At 40.0% G+C, this 19434-nt stretch overlaps 1 protein-coding gene across 15 annotated transcripts in view; it reads left to right on the top strand.

Moving 5' to 3' along the window:
- Window positions 1-19434, top strand: part of PAM (peptidylglycine alpha-amidating monooxygenase) — a 281047-nt gene that overhangs the window by 65781 nt on the left and 195832 nt on the right. The window contains exon 1 of one of the 15 annotated variants that reach the window (XM_082620653.1): window positions 11861-11945. The exons of the other annotated variants lie outside the window; for them this stretch is intronic. The gene's annotated coding sequence lies outside the window, so the exon portion shown is untranslated. Of the gene's footprint in view, window positions 1-11860; window positions 11946-19434 lie in introns of those variants that run through there. 15 annotated transcript variants of the gene reach the window in all.

Genomic DNA, 19434 nt, shown 5'->3' with positions numbered 1-19434 from the left:
TTGATTAATATGTGTCTTGGCCTGTTTCTCCTTGGATTTATCCGGTATGGGACTCTCTGTGCTTCCTGGACTTGATTAACTATTTCCTTTTCCATATTAGGGAAGTTTTCAACTATAATCTCTTCAAATATTTTCTCAGTCCCTTTCTTTTTCTCTTCTTCTGGGACCCCTATAATTTGAATGTTGGTGCATTTAATGTTGTGTCAGAGGTCTCTGAGGCTGACTTCAATTCTTTTCATTCTTTCTTCTTTATTCTGCTCTGTGGTAGTTATTTCCACTATTTTATCTTCCAGGTCACTTATCCATTCTTCTGCCTGTTATTCTGCTATTGATTCCTTCTACAGAATTTTTAATTTCTTTTTTTGTGTTGTTCATCATTGTTTGTTTGCTCTTTAGTTCTTCTAGGTCCTTGTTAAATGTTTCTTGTATTTTCTCCATTGTATTTCCAAGATTTTGGATCATCTTTGCTATCATTACTCTGAATTGTTTTTCAGGTAGTTGCCTATTTCCTCTTCATTTGTTTGTTCTGGTGGGTTTTTACCTTGCTCCTTCATCTGCTGTGTATTTCTCTGTCTTCTCATTTTGCTTAACTTACAGTGTTTGGGGTCTCCTTTTCACAAGCTGCAGGTTCATAGTTCCTGTTGTTTTTGATGTTTGTCCCAGTGGGTAAGGTTAGTTCAGTGGGTTGTGTAGGCTTCCTGGTGGAGGGTACTTGTGCCTGTTTTCTGGTTGATGAGGCTGGATATTGTCTTTCTGGTGGGCAGGACCACATCTGATGTGGTGTTTTGGGGTGTCTGTGAACTTAGTATGATTTTAGGCAGCCTCTCTCTTAATGAGTGCAGTTGTGTTCCTGTCTTGCTAGTTGTTTGGCAGGAGGCATCTAGCACTGGAGCTTGCTGGTCGTTGAGTGGAGTTGGGTCTTAACGTTGAGATGGAGATATCTCGGAGAGCTCTCGCCGAGTGATATTATGAGGGGCTGGGTGGTCTCTGGTGTAACAATGCCCTGAACTTGGCTCTCCCACCACAGAGGCTCAAGGTTAACACCTGGCCGGAGCACCAAGACCCAGTCAGCCACATGGCTCAGAAGAAAAGGGAGAAAAGAAAAAAGAAAGTAAAAGTAAATAAATGAATAAAATTATTAAAATAAAAAAAAATTAATTATTAAAGTAAAAAAATAAAAAGGTAATTAAAATAGAAAGAATAGTGTAACCAAACCAGTAAACAAATCCACCAATGATAACAAGCATAATAACTATACTAAAAAACGAAAACGGACAGACAGAACCCTAGGACAAAGGGTAAAAGCAAACCTATACAGACAAAATCACACAAAGAAGCATACACATAAACGCTCACAAAAAGAGAAAAAGTAAAAGAAAAAAATATATATATATAAGAGGAAGAGAGCAACCAAAGCAATAAACAAATCTACTAATGATAATAAGCTCTAAATACTAAACTAAGATAAACATAAAACTAGAAACAAATTAGATGCAGAAAGCAAACCCCAAGTCTACAGTTGCTCCCAAAGTCCACCGCCTCAGTTTTGGGATGATTTGTTGTGTACTCAAGTATTCCACAGATGCAGGGTACATCAAGTTGACTGTGGAGATTTAATCCACTGCTCCTGAGGTTGCTGGGAGAGATTTCCCTTTCTCTTCTTTGTTCACACAGCTCCTGGGGTTCAGCTTTGGTTTGGCTCCACCTCTGCATGTAGGTCGCCCTCAGGCATCTGTTCCCCAGTCAGACAGGAGTGGGTTAAAGCAGCGGTTGATTAGGGGGCTCTTGCTCACTCATGCCAGTGGGAGGGAGGGGTACGATAGTTATAGTTGGAATGTGGGGCGAACCTGCAGTGGCAGAGGTCGGCGTGACGTTTCAACAGCCTGAGCCGCGCCATGTGTTCTCCTGGGGAAGTTGTCCCTGGATCACAGTACCCTTGCAGTGGCAGGCTGCACAGGCTTCTGGGTTGGGGGCGTGTGGATAGTGACCTGTGCCTGCACACAGGGTTCTTGGTGGCAGAAGCAGCAGCATTAGCATTTCACGCTCATCTCTGCGGTCTGAGCTGATAGCCACGGCTCACGCCCATCTCTGGAGCTCATTTAGGTGGTGCTCTGCCTTCTGTGGGCAAACAGGGAAGGAATACCCTCTCCTTGTGCCCCCCGAAACACTGGTCTCTTGCCTTTTAGGCAGGTCCAGACTTTTTCCTGGACTCCCTCCCGGCTAGCTGTGGCACACTAGCCCCCCTTCAGTCTGTGTTCATGCAGCCAATCCCAGTCCTCTCCCTGCGGTCTGACCTCTGAAGCCTGCACGTCAGCTCCCAGCACCCACCCGCCCCGGCAGGTGAGCAGACAAGCCTCTCAGGCTGTTGAGTGCTGGTTGGTACCGATCCTCTGTGCGGGAATCTCTCCGCTTTGCCGTCTGCACCCCTGTTGCTGCGCTCTCCTCCGCGGCTCCGAAGCTTCCTCCCTCCACCACCCGCAGTCTCCATCAGTGAAGGGACTTCCTAGTGTGTGGAAACTTTTCCTCCTTCACAGCTCCCTCCCACTGGTGCAGGTCCCATCCCTATTCTTTTGTCTCTGTTTTTTCTTTTTTCCTTTTGCCCTACCCAGGTATGTGGGGAATTTCTTGCCTTTTAGGAAGTCTGAGGTCTTCTGCCAGCATTCAGTAGGTGTTCTGTAGGCGCTGGTCCACATGTAGATGTATTTTTGATGTATTTGTGGGAAGGTGATCTCCACGTCTTACTCCTTCACCATCGTGAAGGACTCCTTCGCCATCTTAAAGGTCCTCTCAGACAATGTTGTTTTAATTGCTCAGCTCAAAACCTTGGAGTATTTGCTTGCTTGCTGCTAATTAGGATTGGCATGATTGGAGCAGCCAATGGGACTCAAACTGAATTATTTCAGTCATGTTTGCAAAGAATGTCAGAGACTACATTATACATTATTTTGGTTTTGATATTTTGTTTTCTGACTTCATATAGTCTTTAAAAACTGAAGTCTGCCATGTCCTTGCCTGTTCAAAAGCTTTCTGTACTGACATCAAGGAGCCTTACATAAAGGTGCTTTGAATGTTTGGCCAGTGTTTGTGGGTATCAGGGATAATCTCATCAATTTCTTCTGGTTGTTTAAGGATAGACTCAAATTATTAACATTACCATTGACATTCTCTCTTATTTTTGATTATTAGTGCCAGGTCTTCATTTAAAGTCATGACTATACCTTAGAGGTAGCTTGTTATGGGATTTTTCACCTAAAGCATAAGTTTTAAAGCACACTCATAAAATTTAATCAGGCTAAACTTTTAACCACTGTACAGGAAATGAAGAGATTTATGTATTGTTACCAACTGTCTGCTCCCTGAACTGTCTGATTTGATTCATCCAACAAATATTTATTGTGAATCAACTGTTTGTCAAGTGCTATTGTTATGAACAAAAATTCCTGCCTTCATGGAGTTTACGTTCTAGTGAAAGAAGACTGAGAATAAACAAATAATTAAAATATACTGATTGTTACAGGATGGTTAGCCCTAGGTAGAAAAATAATTCGGGAAGGGGTAATGAGGTGTTTGTGGTTGGGTTTGCAGTTTTAGTTTGGGTGGTCAGAGAATGACTCACTGAGAGGGTTATAATTAAACAAAGATCTAAAGGAGGTGATGGATGAAAGAGCAAGCCAAGCAGAGGGCTGCAGGAGGAGCTTCTCAGTCATAAGGAAGAGCAAGGGCACAGGCCTTGGAGCAGGAGAGTGCCAGACGTGAGTAACAACCAGGAGGTCTCTGTGTCTGGAGTGGGCTGAATGATGATGAGAGTAGCCAGAGATTTGGTCAGACAGGTAACAAGGACCAGATTGTACAAGGCCTGTAGGCCCTGAAGAGGAGAAACCACTGGGAGGTTTGAGCATGGGGGAAACACGGTCTCTTGCCTTTCGCAAGTCTCACCTTGTCTGTTCTTTTGAAACTAGACACTAGGAGCCAAGAATGGAAATGGGGAGATGAGTTGGGAGGAACTGTGATGATCTTGTCAAGAGATGATGGGAACCAGGGTAGCAATGGAAATAAGAGATCAGGTTCTGAATATATTTTGAAGGTAGAGTGGAGAGGAATTGCTGAAAGATTGGAGTATGAAAGAAGAAGAGGACTAAGAATGACAGAATTTTTTGGCCTGAACAACTGGTGGGATAGAGTATCTATATAGCAAATCATAAAGCCTTGTGTGAAATTTCCATATTGTTTTCAGTGAAATATAAAATAGTTTACTTGGGTTGATTTTTGGTAGCTTTGAGTCATTTTTTAGTTTCAAAGATTTATGAATGTCAAAGAATTTATTTTCACTTACCTGTCATTTCCCCAAATGCTTCTTTTTTACTTTTAATTTAAAATTTTCTCTTTCCCCCTGTGTAAAGAATCTATTATTTTCTGAAAATTTCATCCACTGCTGTAATGGATTATAGTTGCCTCTCCACCATTTTATCTAATTGGAATATTGGCTGCAATTATAGATCTATCATCATATACATTTACTTGTGTGTGGGGAAGAATCTTTAACGTAACAATATAACAAAGAATATAATGTATTTTCTTCTATTCCATATTTAGTAATTTGGTCTAATAAATAATGTTATATAGAGAACACATTTTATTTGAGAAATCATGATTTTTTAGAGCAGGGAAAAGGTATTGGGTAATGTGGCTTCTAGTCTTATAAAAATTTAAGTTTAAAAAAGGGAAAAGAAAGTATACCAGTTATTGAAAAGTTTCACTGTCAATATTAGATTGGTTACCTAGTAATCCTTTGCAGGTGGAGAGGTGGCATTTAATTGAGGATCAACGTTCTGATAATTTTAAAATGGTGGTAATTTTAAGGTTATTATGGTGATCTGTGACCTATTTCTAAAGTTTTGTGTTTTTTAGAACATTTTGAAAGTGTTTATCTTAATACAGTCAATTCTGAATTATCTATGCTTATGGGAGTCTGATAATGAATTGATATCTGAATTCCATAGTAAATGTGAAAATTGACTCAAGGCAAGACCAAAACTTTATTTTTTATTTTTTTTATTTTTTATTTTTTATTCTTTGCTTTATAACAAATTTAATTAGTTATACATATACATGTTCCCATATCCCCTCCCTTTTGCGTCTCCCTCCCACCCTCCCTATCCCACCCCTCCAGGCGGTCACAAAGCACCGAGCTGATCTCCCTGTGCTATGCGGCTGCTTCCCACTAGCTATCTACCTTACGTTTGGTAGTGTATATATGTCCATGCCGCTCTTTCACTTTGTCACAGCTTACCCTTCCCCCTCCCAATATCCTCAAGTCCATTCTCTAGTAGGTCTGTGTCTTTATTCCTGTCTTACCCCTATGTTCTTCATGACATTTTTTTTTCTTAAATTCCGTATATATGTGTCAGCATACAGTATTTGTCTTTCTCTTTCTGACTTACTTCACTCTGTATGACAGACTCTAGGTCCATCCACCTCTTTACAAATAGCTCAATTTCATTTCTTTTTATGGCTGAGTAATATTCCATTGTATATATGTGCCACATCTTCTTTACCCATTCATCCGATGATGGACACTTAGGTTGTTTCCATCTCCAGGCTATTGTAAATAGGGCTGCTATGAACATTTTGGTACATGTCTCTTTTTTTTTTTTTTTTTTTTTTGCGTTACGTGGGCCTCTCACTGTTGTGGCCTCTCCCGTTGCGGAGCACAGGCTCCGGACGCGCAGGCTCAGCGGCCATGGCTCACCGGCCTAGCCGCTCTGTGGCATGTGGGATCTTCCCAGACCAGGGCATGAACCCGTGTCCCCTGCATCGGCAGGCGGACTCTCAACCACTGCGCCACCAGGGAAGCCCCATGTCTCTTTTTGAATTATGGTTTTCTCAGGGTATATGCCCAGTAGTGGGATTGCTGGGTCATGTGGTAGTTCTATTTGTAGTTTTTTAAGGAACCTCCATACCGTTCTCCATAGTGGCTGTACCAATTCACATTCCCACCAGCAGTGCAAGAATGTTCCCTTTTTTCCACACCCTCTCCAGCATTTATTGTTTCTAGATTTTTTGATGATGGCCATTCTGACTGGTGTGAGATGATATCTCATTGTAGTTTTGATTTGCATTTCTCTAATGAGTAAAGATGTTGAGCATCCTCTCATGTGTTTGTTGGCAGTCTGTATATCTTCTGTGGAGAAATGTCTATTTAGGTCTTCTGCCCATTTTTGGATTGGGTTGTTTGTTTTCTTGTTATTGAGCTGCATGAGCTGCTTATAAATTTTGGAGATTAATCCTTTGTCAGTTGCTTCATTTGCAAATATTTTCTCCCATTCTGAGGGTTGTCTTTTGGTCTTGTTTATGGTTTCCTTTGCTGTGCAAAAGCTTTGAAGTTTCATTAGGTCCCATGTGTTTATTTTTGTCTTTATTTCCATTTCTCTAGGAGGTGGGTCAAAAAGGATCTTGCTGTGATTTATGTCATAGAGTGTTCTGCCTATGTTTTCCTCTAAGAGTTTGATAGTGTCTGGCCTTACATTTAGGTCTTTAATCCATTTTGAGTTTATTTTTGTGTATGGTGTTAGGGAGTGATCTAATCTCATACTTTTACATGTCCCTATCCAGTTTTCCCAGCACCACTTATTGAAGAGACTGTCCTTTCTCCACTGTACATTCCTGCCTCCTTTATCAAAGATAAGGTGACCATATGTCCGTGGGTTTATCTCTGGGCTTTCTATCCTATTCCATTGATCTATCTTTCTGTTTTTGTGCCAGTACCATACTGTCTTGATTACTGTAGCGTTGTAGTATAGTCTGAAGTCAGGGAGCCTGATTCCCCCAGCTCCATTTTTCGTTCTCAAGATTGCTTTGGCTATTCGGGGTCTTTTGTGTTTCCATACAAATTGTGAAATTTTTTGTTCTAGTTCTGTGAAAAATGCCAGTGGTAGTTTGATAGGGATTGCATTGAATCTGTAGATTGCTTTGGGTAGTAGAGTCATTTTCACAATGTTGATTCTTCCAATCCAAGAACATGGTACATCTCTCCATCTATTTGTATCATCTTTAATTTCTTTCATCAGTGTCTTATAATTTTCTGCATACAGGTCTTTTGTCTCCTTAGGTAGGTTTATTCCTAGATATTTTACTCTTTTTGTTGCAATGGTAAATGGGAGTGTTTCCTTGATTTCACTTTCAGATTTTTCATCATTAGTATATAGGAATGCCAGAGATTTCTGTGCATTAATTTTGTATCCTGCAACTTTACCAAATTCATTGATTAGCTCTAGTAGTTTTCTGGTAGCATCTTTAGGATTCTCTATGTATAGTATCATGTCGTCTGCAAACAGTGACAGCTTTACTTCTTCTTTTCCGATTTGGATTCCTTTTATTTCCTTTTCTTCTCTGATTGCTGTGGCTAAAACTTCCAAAACTATGTTGAATAAGAGTGGTGAGAGTGGGCAACCTTGTCTTGTTCCTGATCTTAGTGGAAATGGTTTCAGTATTTCACCATTGAGGATGATGCTGGCTGTGGGTTTGTCATATATGGCCTTTATTATGTTGAGGAAAGTTCCCTCTATGCCTACTTTCTGCAGGGTTTTTATCATAAATGGGTGTTGAATTTTGTCGAAAGCTTTCTCTGCATCTATTGAGATGATCATATGGTTTTTCTCCTTCAATGTGTTAATATGGTGTATCACGTTGATTGATTTACGTATATTGAAGAATCCTTGCATTCCTGGAATAAACCCCACTTGATCATGGTGTATGATCCTTTTAATGTGCTGTTGGATTCTGTTTGGTAATATTTTGTTGAGGATTTTTGCATCTATGTTCATCAGTGATATTGGCCTGTAGTTTTCTTTCTTTGTGACATCCTTGTCTGGTTTTGGTATCTAGGTGATGGTGGCCTCGTAGAATGAGTTTGGGAGTGTTCCTCCCTCTGCTCTATTTTGGAAGAGTTTGAGAAGGATAGGTGTTAGCTCTTCTCTAAATGCTTGATAGAATTCGCCTGTGAAGCCATCTGGTCCTGTGCTTGTGTTTGTTGGAAGATTTTTAATCACAGTCTCAATGTCAGTGCTTCTGATTGGTCTGTTCATATTTTCTATTTCTTCCTGATTCAGTCTTGGCAGGTTGTGCATTTCTAAGAATTTGTCCATTTCTTCCAGGTTGTCCTTTTTATTGGCATAGAGTTGCTTATAGTAATCTCTCATGATCTTTTGTATTTCTGCAGTGTCAGTTGTTACTTCTCCTTTTTCATTTCTAATTCTATTGATTTGAGTCTTTTCCCTTTTTTTCTTGATGAGTCTGGCTAATGGTTTATCAATTTTGTTTATCTTCTCAAAGAACCAGCTTTTAGTTTTATTGATCTTTGCTATCGTTTCCTTCATTTCTTTTTCATTTATTTCTGATCTGATTTTTATGATTTCTTTCCTTCTGCTAACTTTGGGATGTTTTTGTTCTTCTTTCTCTAATTGCTTTAGGTGCAAGGTTAGGTTGTTTATTCGAGATGTTTCCTGTTTCTTAAGGTGGGATTGTATTGCTATAAACTTCCCTCTTAGAACTGCTTTTGCTGCATCCCATAGGTTTTGGGTCGTCGTGTCTCCATTGTCATTTTTGTCTAGGTATTTTTTAATTTCCTCTTTGATTTCTTCAGTGATCACTTCGTTGTTAAGTAGTGTATTGTTTAGCCTCCATGTGTTTGTATTTTTTACAGCTCTTTTCCTGTAATTGATATCTAGTCTCATAGCATTGTGGTCGGAAAAGATACTTGATACAATTTCAATTTTCTTAAATTTACCAAGGCTTGATTTGTGACCCAAGATATGATCTATCCTGGAGAATGTTCCATGAGCACTTGAGAAAAATGTGTATTCTGTTGTTTTTGGATGGAATGTCCTATAAATATCAATTAAGTCCATCTTGTTTAATGTATCATTTAAAGCTTGTGTTTCCTTATTTATTTTCATTTTGGATGATCTGTCCATTGGTGAAAGTGGGGTGTTAAAGTCCCCTACTATGATTGTGTTACTGTCGATTTCTCCTTTTATGGCTGTTAGTATTTGCCTTATGTATTGAGGTGCTCCTATGTTGGGTGCATAAATATTTACAATTGTTATATCTTCTTCTTGGATCGATCCCTTGATCATTATGTAGTGTACTTCTTTTTTTTTTTTTTTTTTTTTTTGCGGTATGCGGGCCTCTCACTGTTGTGGCCTCTCCCGTTGCAGAGCACAGGCTCCGGACGAGCAGGCTCAGCAGCCATGGCTCACGGGCCCAGCCGCTCCGCGGCATATGGGATCCTCCTGGACCGGGGCACGAACCTGTATCCCCTGCATTGGCAGGCGGACTCTCAACCACTGCGCCACCAGGGAGGCCCTGTAGTGTACTTCTGTGTCTCTTCTAGTAGTCTTTATTTTAAAGTCTATTTTGTCTGATATGAGAATTGCTACTCCAGCTTTCTTTTGGTTTCCATTTGCATGGAATATCTTTTTCCATCCCCTTACTTTCAGTCTGTATGTGTCTCTAGGTCTGAAGTGGGTCTCTTGTAGACAGCATATATATGGGTCTTGTTTTTGTATCCATTCAGCCACTCTGTGTCTTTTGGTGGGAACATTTAGTCCATTTACATTTAAGGTAATTATCGATATGTATGTTCCTATTCCCATTTTCTTAATTGTTTTGGGTTCGTTATTGTAGGTCTTTTCCTTCTGTTGTGTTTCTTGCCTAGAGAAGTTCCTTTAGCATTTGTTGTAAAGCTGGTTTGGTGGTGCTGAACTCTCTCAGCTTTTGCTTGTCTGTAAACGTTTTAATTTCTCCATCAAATCTGAATGAGATCCTTGCTGGGTAGAGTAATCTTGGTTGCAGGTTTTTCTCCTTCATCACTTTAAGTATGTCCTGCCACTCCCTTCTGGCTTGTAGAGTTTCTGCTGAGAGATCAGCTGTTATCCTGATGGGGATTCCCTTGTGTGTTATTTGTTGTTTTTGCCTTGCTGCTTTTAATATGATTTCTTTGTGTTTAATTTTTGACAGTTTGATTAATATTTGTCTTGGCGTATTTCTCCTTGGATTTATTCTGTATGGGACTCTCTGTGCCTCCTGGACTTAACTATTTCCTTTCCCATATTAGGGAAGTTTTCAACTATAATCTCTTCAAATATTTTCTCAGTCCCTTTCTTTTTCTCTTCTTCTTCTGGAACCCCTATAATTCGAATGTTGGTGCGTTTAATGTTGTCCCAGAGGTCTCTGAGACTGTCCTCTGTTCTTTTCATTCTTTTTTCTTTATTTTGCTCTGCAGCAGTTATTTCCACTATTTTATCTTCCACCTCACTTATCCGTTCTTCTGCCTCAGTTATTCTGCTATTGATCCCATCTAGAGTATTTTTCATTTTATTTATTGTGTTTTTAATCGATGCTTGATTCATCTTTAGTTCTTCTAGGTCCTTGTTAACTGTTTCTTGCATTTTGTCTATTCTATTTCCAAGATTTTGGATCTTGGAAATAGAATCTTGGATCATCTTTACCATCATTATTCTGAATTCTTTTTCAGGTAGACTGCCTATTACCTCTTCATTTGTTAGGTCTGGTGGGTTTTTATCTTGCTCCTTCTCCTGCTGTGTGTTTTTCTGTCTTCTCATTTTGCTTATGTTACTGTGTTTGGGGTCTCCTTTTTGCAGGCTGCAGGTTCGTAGTTCCCGTTGTTTTTGGTGTGTGTCCCCATTGGCTAAGGTTGGTTTAGTGGGTTGTGTAGGCTTCCTGGTGGAGGGGACTAGTGCCTGTGTTCTGGTGGATGAGACTCGATCTTGCCTTTCCGGTGGGCAGGTCCACGTCTGGCGGTGTGTTTTGGGGTGTCTGCGGACTTTTTATGATTTTAGGCAGCCTCTCTGCTAATGGGTGGGGTTGTGTTCCTGTCTTGCTAATTGTTTGGCATAGGGTGTCCAGCACTGTAGCTTGCTGGTCGTTGAGTGAAGCTGGGTGCTGGTGTTGAGATGGAGATCTCTGGAAGATTTTCGCCGTTTGATATTATGTGGAGCTGGGAGGTCTCTTGTGGACCAGTGTCCTGAAGTTGGCTCTCCCACCTCAGAGGCACAGCACTGACTCCTGGCTCCTCAATTTGGGATGATTTGTTGTCTATTCATGTATTCCACAGATGCAGGGTACATCAAGTTGATTGTGGAGCTTTAATCCGCTGCTTCTGAGGCTGCTGGGAGAGGTTTCCCTTTCTCTTCTTTGTTCTCACAGCTCCTGGGTCTCAGCTTTGGATTTGGCCCCGCCTCTGCGTGTAGGTCGCCGGAGGGTGTCTGTTCTTCGCTCAGATAGGACAGGGTTAAAGGATCAGCCTCTTCGGGGACTCTGGCTCACTCAGGCCGGGCGGGAGGGAGGGGCACGGAGTGCGGGGCGAGCCTGCAGCGGCAGAGGTCGGCGTGACGTTGCACCAGCCCGAGGCGTGCCGTGCGTTCTCCCAGGGAAGCCGCCCCTGGATCCCGGGACCCCGGCAGTGGCAGGCTGCACAGGCTCCCGGGAGGGCGGTGTGGACAGTGACCTGCGCTCGCACACAGGCTTCTTGGCGGCGGCAGCAGCAGCCCCAGCGTCCCACGCCCGTCACTGGGCTCCGCCCTTTCAGTCGCGACTCGCGCCCGTCTGTGGAGCCCCTTTAAGCAGCACTCTTAATCCCCTCTCCTCGCGCACCAGGAAACCAAGAGGGAAGAAAAAGTCTCTTGCCTCTTCGGCAGCTCCAGAGTTTTCCCGGACTCCCTCCCGGCTAGTTGTGGCACATTAGCCCCCTTCAGGCTGAGTTCTCGCCGCCAGCCCCAGTCCTCTCCCTGCGCTCTGACCGAAGCCCGAGCCTCAGCTTCCAGCGCCGCCCGCCCCGGCGGGCGAGCAGACAAGCCTCTCGGGCTGGTGAGTGCCGCTCGGCACCGATCCTCTGTGTGGGGATCTCTCCGCTTTGCCCTACCCAGGTATGTGGGGAGTTTCTTGCCTTTTGGGAGGTCTGGGGTCTTCTGCCAGCGTTCAGTAGGTGTTCTGTAGGAGTTGTTCCACGTGTAGCTGTATTTCTGGTGTATCCGTGGGGAGGAAGGTGATCTCGGCGTCTTACTCTTCTGCCATCTTACCCGGAAGTCCGTCTTTATTTTTTTTTTTTACCTTTTGTATCCTGTTTATTTTTTATTTTTTATTTTTTGCTTTATAACAAATTTAATCAGTTATACATATACATATGTTCCCATATCCCCTCCCTTTTGCGTCTCCCTCCCACCCTCCCTATCCCACCCCTCCAGGCTGTCACAAAGCACCGAGCTGATCTCCCTGTGCTATGCGGCTGCTTCCCACTAGCTATCTACCTTACGTTTGGTAAGACCAAATCTTTTTACTAATGCTATGAAAAGGTTGGTAACTGTCTTGTCACTACTTATTCTGGGCATGCAAATGAGAATTAAAATAATGAGAAGGTGGGTAGCATTAAGTATGGGGGATAATTTGAATAAGAAAAAAACCCAACTGAATTATTTTAGAAAAAGATAAACATTTCCTATATGATTATATAAACTTTTCTGATTATTCAATATAAAAATATAATTCTTCAATTAATTATAAAAACAAATGAAACTTCTACACAGTGTCACTGAGTGGCCATTTCTGTCACTTGTCAACATGCTCAAATCTTTTTTTTAAATTGAGGTATAATTTACGTATAACTTTATATCAGTTTCTGTTGTACAGCATAATGATATCAATATTTGTGTATATTGCAAAGTGATCACCACAGTAAGTCCAGTTAACATCCCTCACCATACATAGTTACAAAAAAATTTTTTTCTTGTGATGAGGACTTTTAAGATCTACTCTCTTAGCAACTTTCAAATATGCAATCCAATATTATTAACTATAGTCATATGTTGTACATTACATCCCCGTGACTTATTTATTTTGTAACTAGAAGTTTACACCTTTTTTTGACACACTACACGCATTCTGCCTACCTCCCACTTCATGCCTCTGGCAACCACCAGTCTCTTCTCTGTATCTGTATGAGCTTCAAAATGCTTCAATCTTAAAACCTTTTTCCACCCTGTCTCCTTTTCAAGATACCCATCTGCCTCCCCTCTCCCTTCTCTCTTCAAGTCCCTCTTCTTGCTCCCCTTCCATCTCTCCCTTCCCTTCCCCCTCCTACTCCCCCCTCCCACCCTTCTCCTCTCTCCTCTCTTCTTTCCACTGCCAAACTGCTACCTACTTCTTGACTTCTCACTCATTCAAACTGCTGCCCACTTCTTCACTTCTCATTCACTCGTTTCAACCTGCTTCAAACCTAAAACTATTCTGTAAAAAGTCACCAATAACTATCAAATGGCTAAACGTAATATGGCCTTTTCAGACCACATCTCTTGGTAGCATTTGACACTGTAGATCACCATTCCCAAGAGATAAATAGGCATGAAGAAGCATTGTGAACTATTAAGCATGCCTGTCTTTCTACATGCTACCTCCTGTCTGGTATGTTCTTCCCCTTTGCCTTATTTGTCCTAGTGAAAGCCCACTAATCCCTTTGAAAGTCTCCCCAAATCCCAACAAGATTAATTCTTCCCTTGTTTTGGCACCAGTCATGCACCTTGTTCATACATCTTATACGTGTGATCTTGTTTTATGTTCAGTTACTTAAGGGGATGGCCACCTAGTGAGACTCTGAGATCCTTTAGGGCAGGGACCTCTTTATTCACCTTTGTGGTCCAACTCTCAACATATAATAAGCACTTGATAAATGCTTATTGAAAGAATGAATTTATTTTGTTATGATGCACATTTAGGGTTTAGAAATCTTTACATTGTCAATATTTGTGTATGCTCATACCTCTTCTCAAATTTCAAAAGGTAACTGAAACTTTGAGACTGGTATGAATCTCTGAACTTACTTTCTAAACCTAAATGCCAAATATTTGGTGCTGGTGAGAGAGTGGAAAGACAAAGGAGAGCTCTTTCCCTTTAATCCCACCCTCTATTCCTTTCTGCTTGTTTGCACGTCCCAGTTGTAAAGAGCTCCTGAAACCTCCACGGTAGAAGTGACAACTTTAAATTATATTTGTATGCTTACATTTTCTGTTTACACAGTGATGAAATAAGGTGAGTCCCAGAATAAATTCATTTATGAGAACAATAGCAAACAGAAAAACAAAATAGAACAACAGTGAAACAACCTGATATCATTTGAGAAAAGCTGGAACAGGGTGTCCCTTGCTAGAAAAGTTCTGAAAGTTCTGTACTTCTTTTAATAAAATAAATTTTTATAATAATATGAATATAAGAATATATTAACAAACATAATATATACTATGTGATCATAAAAATATAATGTAAATTTGTATATTTATAAATTTGTAAATTTTCTCACTCTATTAAATTTTAGTGGGATTACTCTTAGGTGTCCAAAACATTTGAATAATATTTTAATTTTCAAATCTCACATCTTCACTTTTATGTGTATAATTCTTTCATATACTAGAATTGCCTTAGAGAAAGAGTGGAAAATGTAGAGCTGCGGTAAAATAATATTTTTGAGAGGATATTCATATTGTCACTAGATTTTATTCTAAATTGACTGTACTCTTGTTTTGTTTTGTTTATCTGGCCAGTACTGTATATGGCAATTTCTACTTTCATTTATGAAAGAAAGTACGTGTTACGTCTCTTGTACTCTTATGAAAATGTGCAGCTCTGGCGGTTATACTGGATGGTTTTGCTGTAGTAATTAAAACACAGATGGCGCTCATTTCTTTCCCAAGTGTTTGATTGGCAGATACTTTGTGATCAACACTTCTTTCAGCTGAACACATCAGCACCATCTGCCTTCAGTTGACTTAAGAGAGAGTGGTTGCAGCTGAGTTTCCTGATCATTTCATGAGCCAGTTAAAATAGAGGATATTCCTCTTGCTGAAGCCATCAAATGATTTATGAAAAATTACATATATATATATAAGGGTTTCATGAAGTTGGTTTGCAGCTTAATGAAATATTCATTAATAATTTTTTTTGAAATCCACTATTCCCTTTCTCTGATTAAAATATTTAGAGTATAACATAAAATCACTACATCTTAAAAAGTTAAAGTTTCTAAACAAATTTAGCTGATGGGGCATTTTGTTTTTAGTGAGGTTGTTAGAGATTATTTCAAATCAGGGTCCTGTGTTTTGAACCTCAGTGCAAGTATTAGTTACAAATAAAAATATTATGCTATCTTCTAAACCCAATACAAATAGTATAGAATACACTAATTTTAAAGTTTTTGTATATTTATAACTGTTAGAAATAGATTATGATAGATGGTACTTCTTTATTTAAATATCAGGGTAAGAATTGGATAGAAATTTAGGTTCACCCAATTTTTTTTGTTGTTGTTTGTTTATTTATTTATTTATTTATGGCTGAGTTGGGTCTTTGTTGCTGCGCATGGACTTTCACTAGTTGGGGCGAGCAGAGGCTAGTCTTCCTTGCTGTGTGCAGGCTTCTCATTCCGGTGGCTTCTCTTGTTGCGGATCATGGGCTCTAGGCGCATGGGCTTCAGTAGTTGTGGTGCACGGGCTTAGTTGCTCTGCGGCATGTGGAATTTTCCCAGACCAGGGCTCAAACCCATGTCCCCTGCATTGGCAGGTGGATTCTTAACCACTGCACCACCAGGGAAGCCTGGTTCATCCAATTTTGATGAAGATAAGTGAATGTGGGTTGATTATTATGTAGAAAAACATAAATTCAAGACATTGGAAGCACAGAAAGAATGGCTTTTGAACAAGAAGTAAAAGATAATTATTTTATTGTCCTAGAAATATATTTTGAAATGTATACTTGTGCAAACATATAGCCTAGATTTTTAAAGAATACACATGTATTATGCATAATAACATGAATTCTATATATAATTAAACAATGGAAAACTTTGCTGTCCAAATAGATACATAATTATGATTGCCAAGATGAAAAACATGCTATGTAGTACTTATGGGGGAAATTGAATGAATTAAACTATTGCTTCCAGAATGTTAGAACAAAGAATAAAGGAATTAGATTGAAAAACATTCTGAAGAACCCTGGAATACACTCATTGCTTATGGTTCCTGTGGAAACGCACTTATGGGAAAGGGTAAGAGTGACTTGGGACTTTGGCAAGAATTTTAAGATTAATTTGTAAAGCTTATCACTCCACTTGGAGTGAAAAATAAGATGAGTTTTGGAGGTGAATCAACAGAAAAGAAGGAAAATAATTATGAATATATAGAAATTTATCTTCTCCTATTACCAGAAACCTTTAAAGATAAACTTTGAATTAGCTTCTCATTTTGTTTGAATATATAATCACCTCTATTCAGGCTTGGAATTTTTCAAGGTAAAGAGTGAGGTTGGGAAGGAAGAAAAAAGTTTTAATTTTATTTAAAATGCATTTTAGTTTATTTGGTAAACATTTATCCTGAGAAGTCTACATTCTCATGGGGGGACAGATATGAATAATTTTGATGCAACAGACTAGGATATGTACTAAACGAGGTGCTGCAGAAGTTCAGAGAAGGGAGTTCCCAAATTAAGAGGAGCCCCTGACCACCTGAACTACATACACTCATTCGCTTAGGTTCCCCTGCTCTAACTTGCACTGTCTTCTTTCCCAACCTGTTTCTTCTTTCTGTGCCAGTTTTATTGTGTCGACGTTTTCTATGTAGTTTACATTTGTAAACACCCATCTTATTATGGATATATAACATTAATATATAATATGGATCTCCAGAGAGCTTTATCCAATGTCATTTGGATGATAACAACCAACATTTATTGAGTACTTAATGTGTGTCTGACACTTTTCAAAGTACTTTCTCATTTCATTCTCACCTCATTTTGCAAATGAGGAAACTACCTAAAATAACCCAGCTAATTCAGTAGAGGGATTGGGATTACTCCAGACAGACTGACTCCAGATGACTGTATTCTAGTGCCATTTAAACCCACCCAGCTCCAAAACTGCCCTGTGTGTAAAGAGTAAATGTCCTCCCCATCCCCACCCCCTCTGGATTAAACCCAAGGAAGGGGCAGTGGAAGCTGAGAAGACAGCCTCAGGTGAGACATTAAACTAAAAAGAGGGACTGAGAAGGGCAATTAACAGAAGAGGCTGTTTATGCTCAGGCACACAGCTACCTTTGGTGGTACACAGACTCCCTCCTACCAGGCTTACCCATCAGTTCTCTCCCAGTCAATGCTCCTCCACCTATGTCCATTTTAAAGGCTGATGGGCAACTGAGAGACAAGGTGAGGCAAAGTATTCCTGAGTGGAACAGGAGTTTCACTTCATTAATTTTTTTTTTCCAGTTAAAAGGGATTTCTGAACACCTGGACTAGGTATTGAATGGGATGTGCAAAAGTGAATCTCCTACTTCAAATATGATAGAAAGTGCCCAGGCCTGAGGGTGCACAGGCCTGAGGGAGTATTCCCTTGAACCAGTCCCAGGTTTTACACTAACTTTCTCTGGTTCTTTATTTCCTTGTGGGTAATATGAGGGAGCTGCGTTAAAAGTTCTAGAGTCCCGGGCTTCCCTGGTGGCGCAGTGGTTGAGAGTCCGCCTGCCGATGCAGGGAACACGGGTTCATGCCCCGGTCCGGGAAGATCCCACATGCCGCGGAGCGGCTGGGCCCGTGAGCCATGGCCGCTGGGCCTGCGCGTCTGGAGCCTGTGCTCCGCAACGGGAGAGGCCACAACAGTGAGAGGCCCTCGTACCACAAAAAAAAAAAAAAAAAAAAAAAAAAAAAAAAAAGTTCTAGAGTCCCTACCAACTCTGAAAAAATGTTTGTGATGATAAGGAGCTTGTAGTCTATCTGAGCAGACATGAGAAATGTGTGTAAGAAGTTAAATATAGGGAAAAACTTATATATGGTGAAAGAAATAAGAATAGAGGTTGCCCATGAGTGTGTGGAGATTGATTAGAGTAGAAGTTGCTTACTGATATGGTGGTTACTCATCAAATTGTACACTTAAGGTGTGCATTTCATCTCAAATACAAAGCAAAGCAAAAAGAAACAACAACAGAAAACACCAATATACTGATACATAAGGGCTAAAAATTCTGGAGAGGTGCTGCGTTAGGAAGGTGGCCTAAGTTAGCCCAGTAACAGACACTGACTTTGTGTATGTGTAAACTATTATTTAGCTTCCCTTAAGTATTGTTGTTTCATGAAATGTTTTTGAGACTATGTGGTTTTTCTTTTTCCTTGTCTTTTTAAAGTTACATCACATTTTTTTAATCCTCCCCCCCTTTTTTTTTATATTAGCTGCTGCTATTTCTTTAAATGACCCCCCTTAGTTTCTTTCTTTTTTAAATCTGACAGTTACTGTGTGAAGCTTACACATCTAGACAGTTCCTGACACATAGTTAACACTTCATAAATATTAGTTACACAGAACTGTTGAGTTTATTTCACTATTTATTTGTACTTCAGCATGCTACATGTTTTTCTGTTTAATCGATTAAACATTCACCTACATTTTTATCCTTTTCCTGTAGAGAGATGTGTTAGTATACTTTTGACTGCTCATTAAAACGTTTCCTTTGTTCTTTCTTATTTAAAATTCTTATCTTTGTTTAAAATCTTAAACTATTATTTTACTGCCTCCTTTCACCCTGGTGGTCAACTAACTTATCCATAGGCACAAATAACAAATTAAGAGTGATATTGCTTGAAACTGGTGCTTTTGTTATATCCTGTCAAAAAGTAAAAAGAGTGATTGGCAATGCATGATCTGCTGTGTTAGATGACACCAGTATTAGAAAATAATATAATTAAAATGCATTATAATAAAATGTCTTCCGTTAAACAAGATGGAAAGATTGAAGGAAAGGGAACAGACCTAAGAAGTTGGAATAATGCTCATCTTAAAAAATGAAGTATTGGGGCAGACAACAGGAGCAAGAAGAACTACAGTCCTGCAGCCTGTGGAACAAAAACTACATTCACAGAAAGATAGACAAGATGAAAAGGCAGAGGGCTATGTACCAGATGAAGGAACAAGATAAAACCCCAGAAAAGCAACTAAATGAAGTGGAGACAGGCAACCATCCAGAAAAAGAATTCAGAATAATGATAGTGAAGATGATCCAGGACCTCAGAAAAAGAATGGAGGCAAAGATGGAGAAGATGCAAGAAATGTTTAACAAAGACCTAGAAGAATTAAAGAACAAACACTTAGAAGAATTAAAAAACAAACAAACAGAGCTGAACAATACAATAACTGAAATGAAAACTACACTAGAAGAAATCAATAGCAGAATAACTGAGGCAGAAGCATGGATAATTGACCTGGAAGACAGAACGGTGGAATTCACTGCCGCATAACAGAATAAAGAAAAAAGCATGAAAAGAAATGAAAACAGCCTAAGAGACCTCTGGGACAACATTAAACGTAACAGCATTCGCATTACAGGGGTC

The sequence above is a fragment of the Mesoplodon mirus genome, assembly GCF_964341445.2.
Source record: "Mesoplodon mirus genome assembly, chromosome: 5".
In the NCBI taxonomy this organism is placed as follows: Eukaryota; Metazoa; Chordata; class Mammalia; order Artiodactyla; family Ziphiidae; genus Mesoplodon; species Mesoplodon mirus.
Note: the sequence above shows the minus strand (reverse complement) of the source record. Positions and strands in the feature narration are given on the sequence as shown.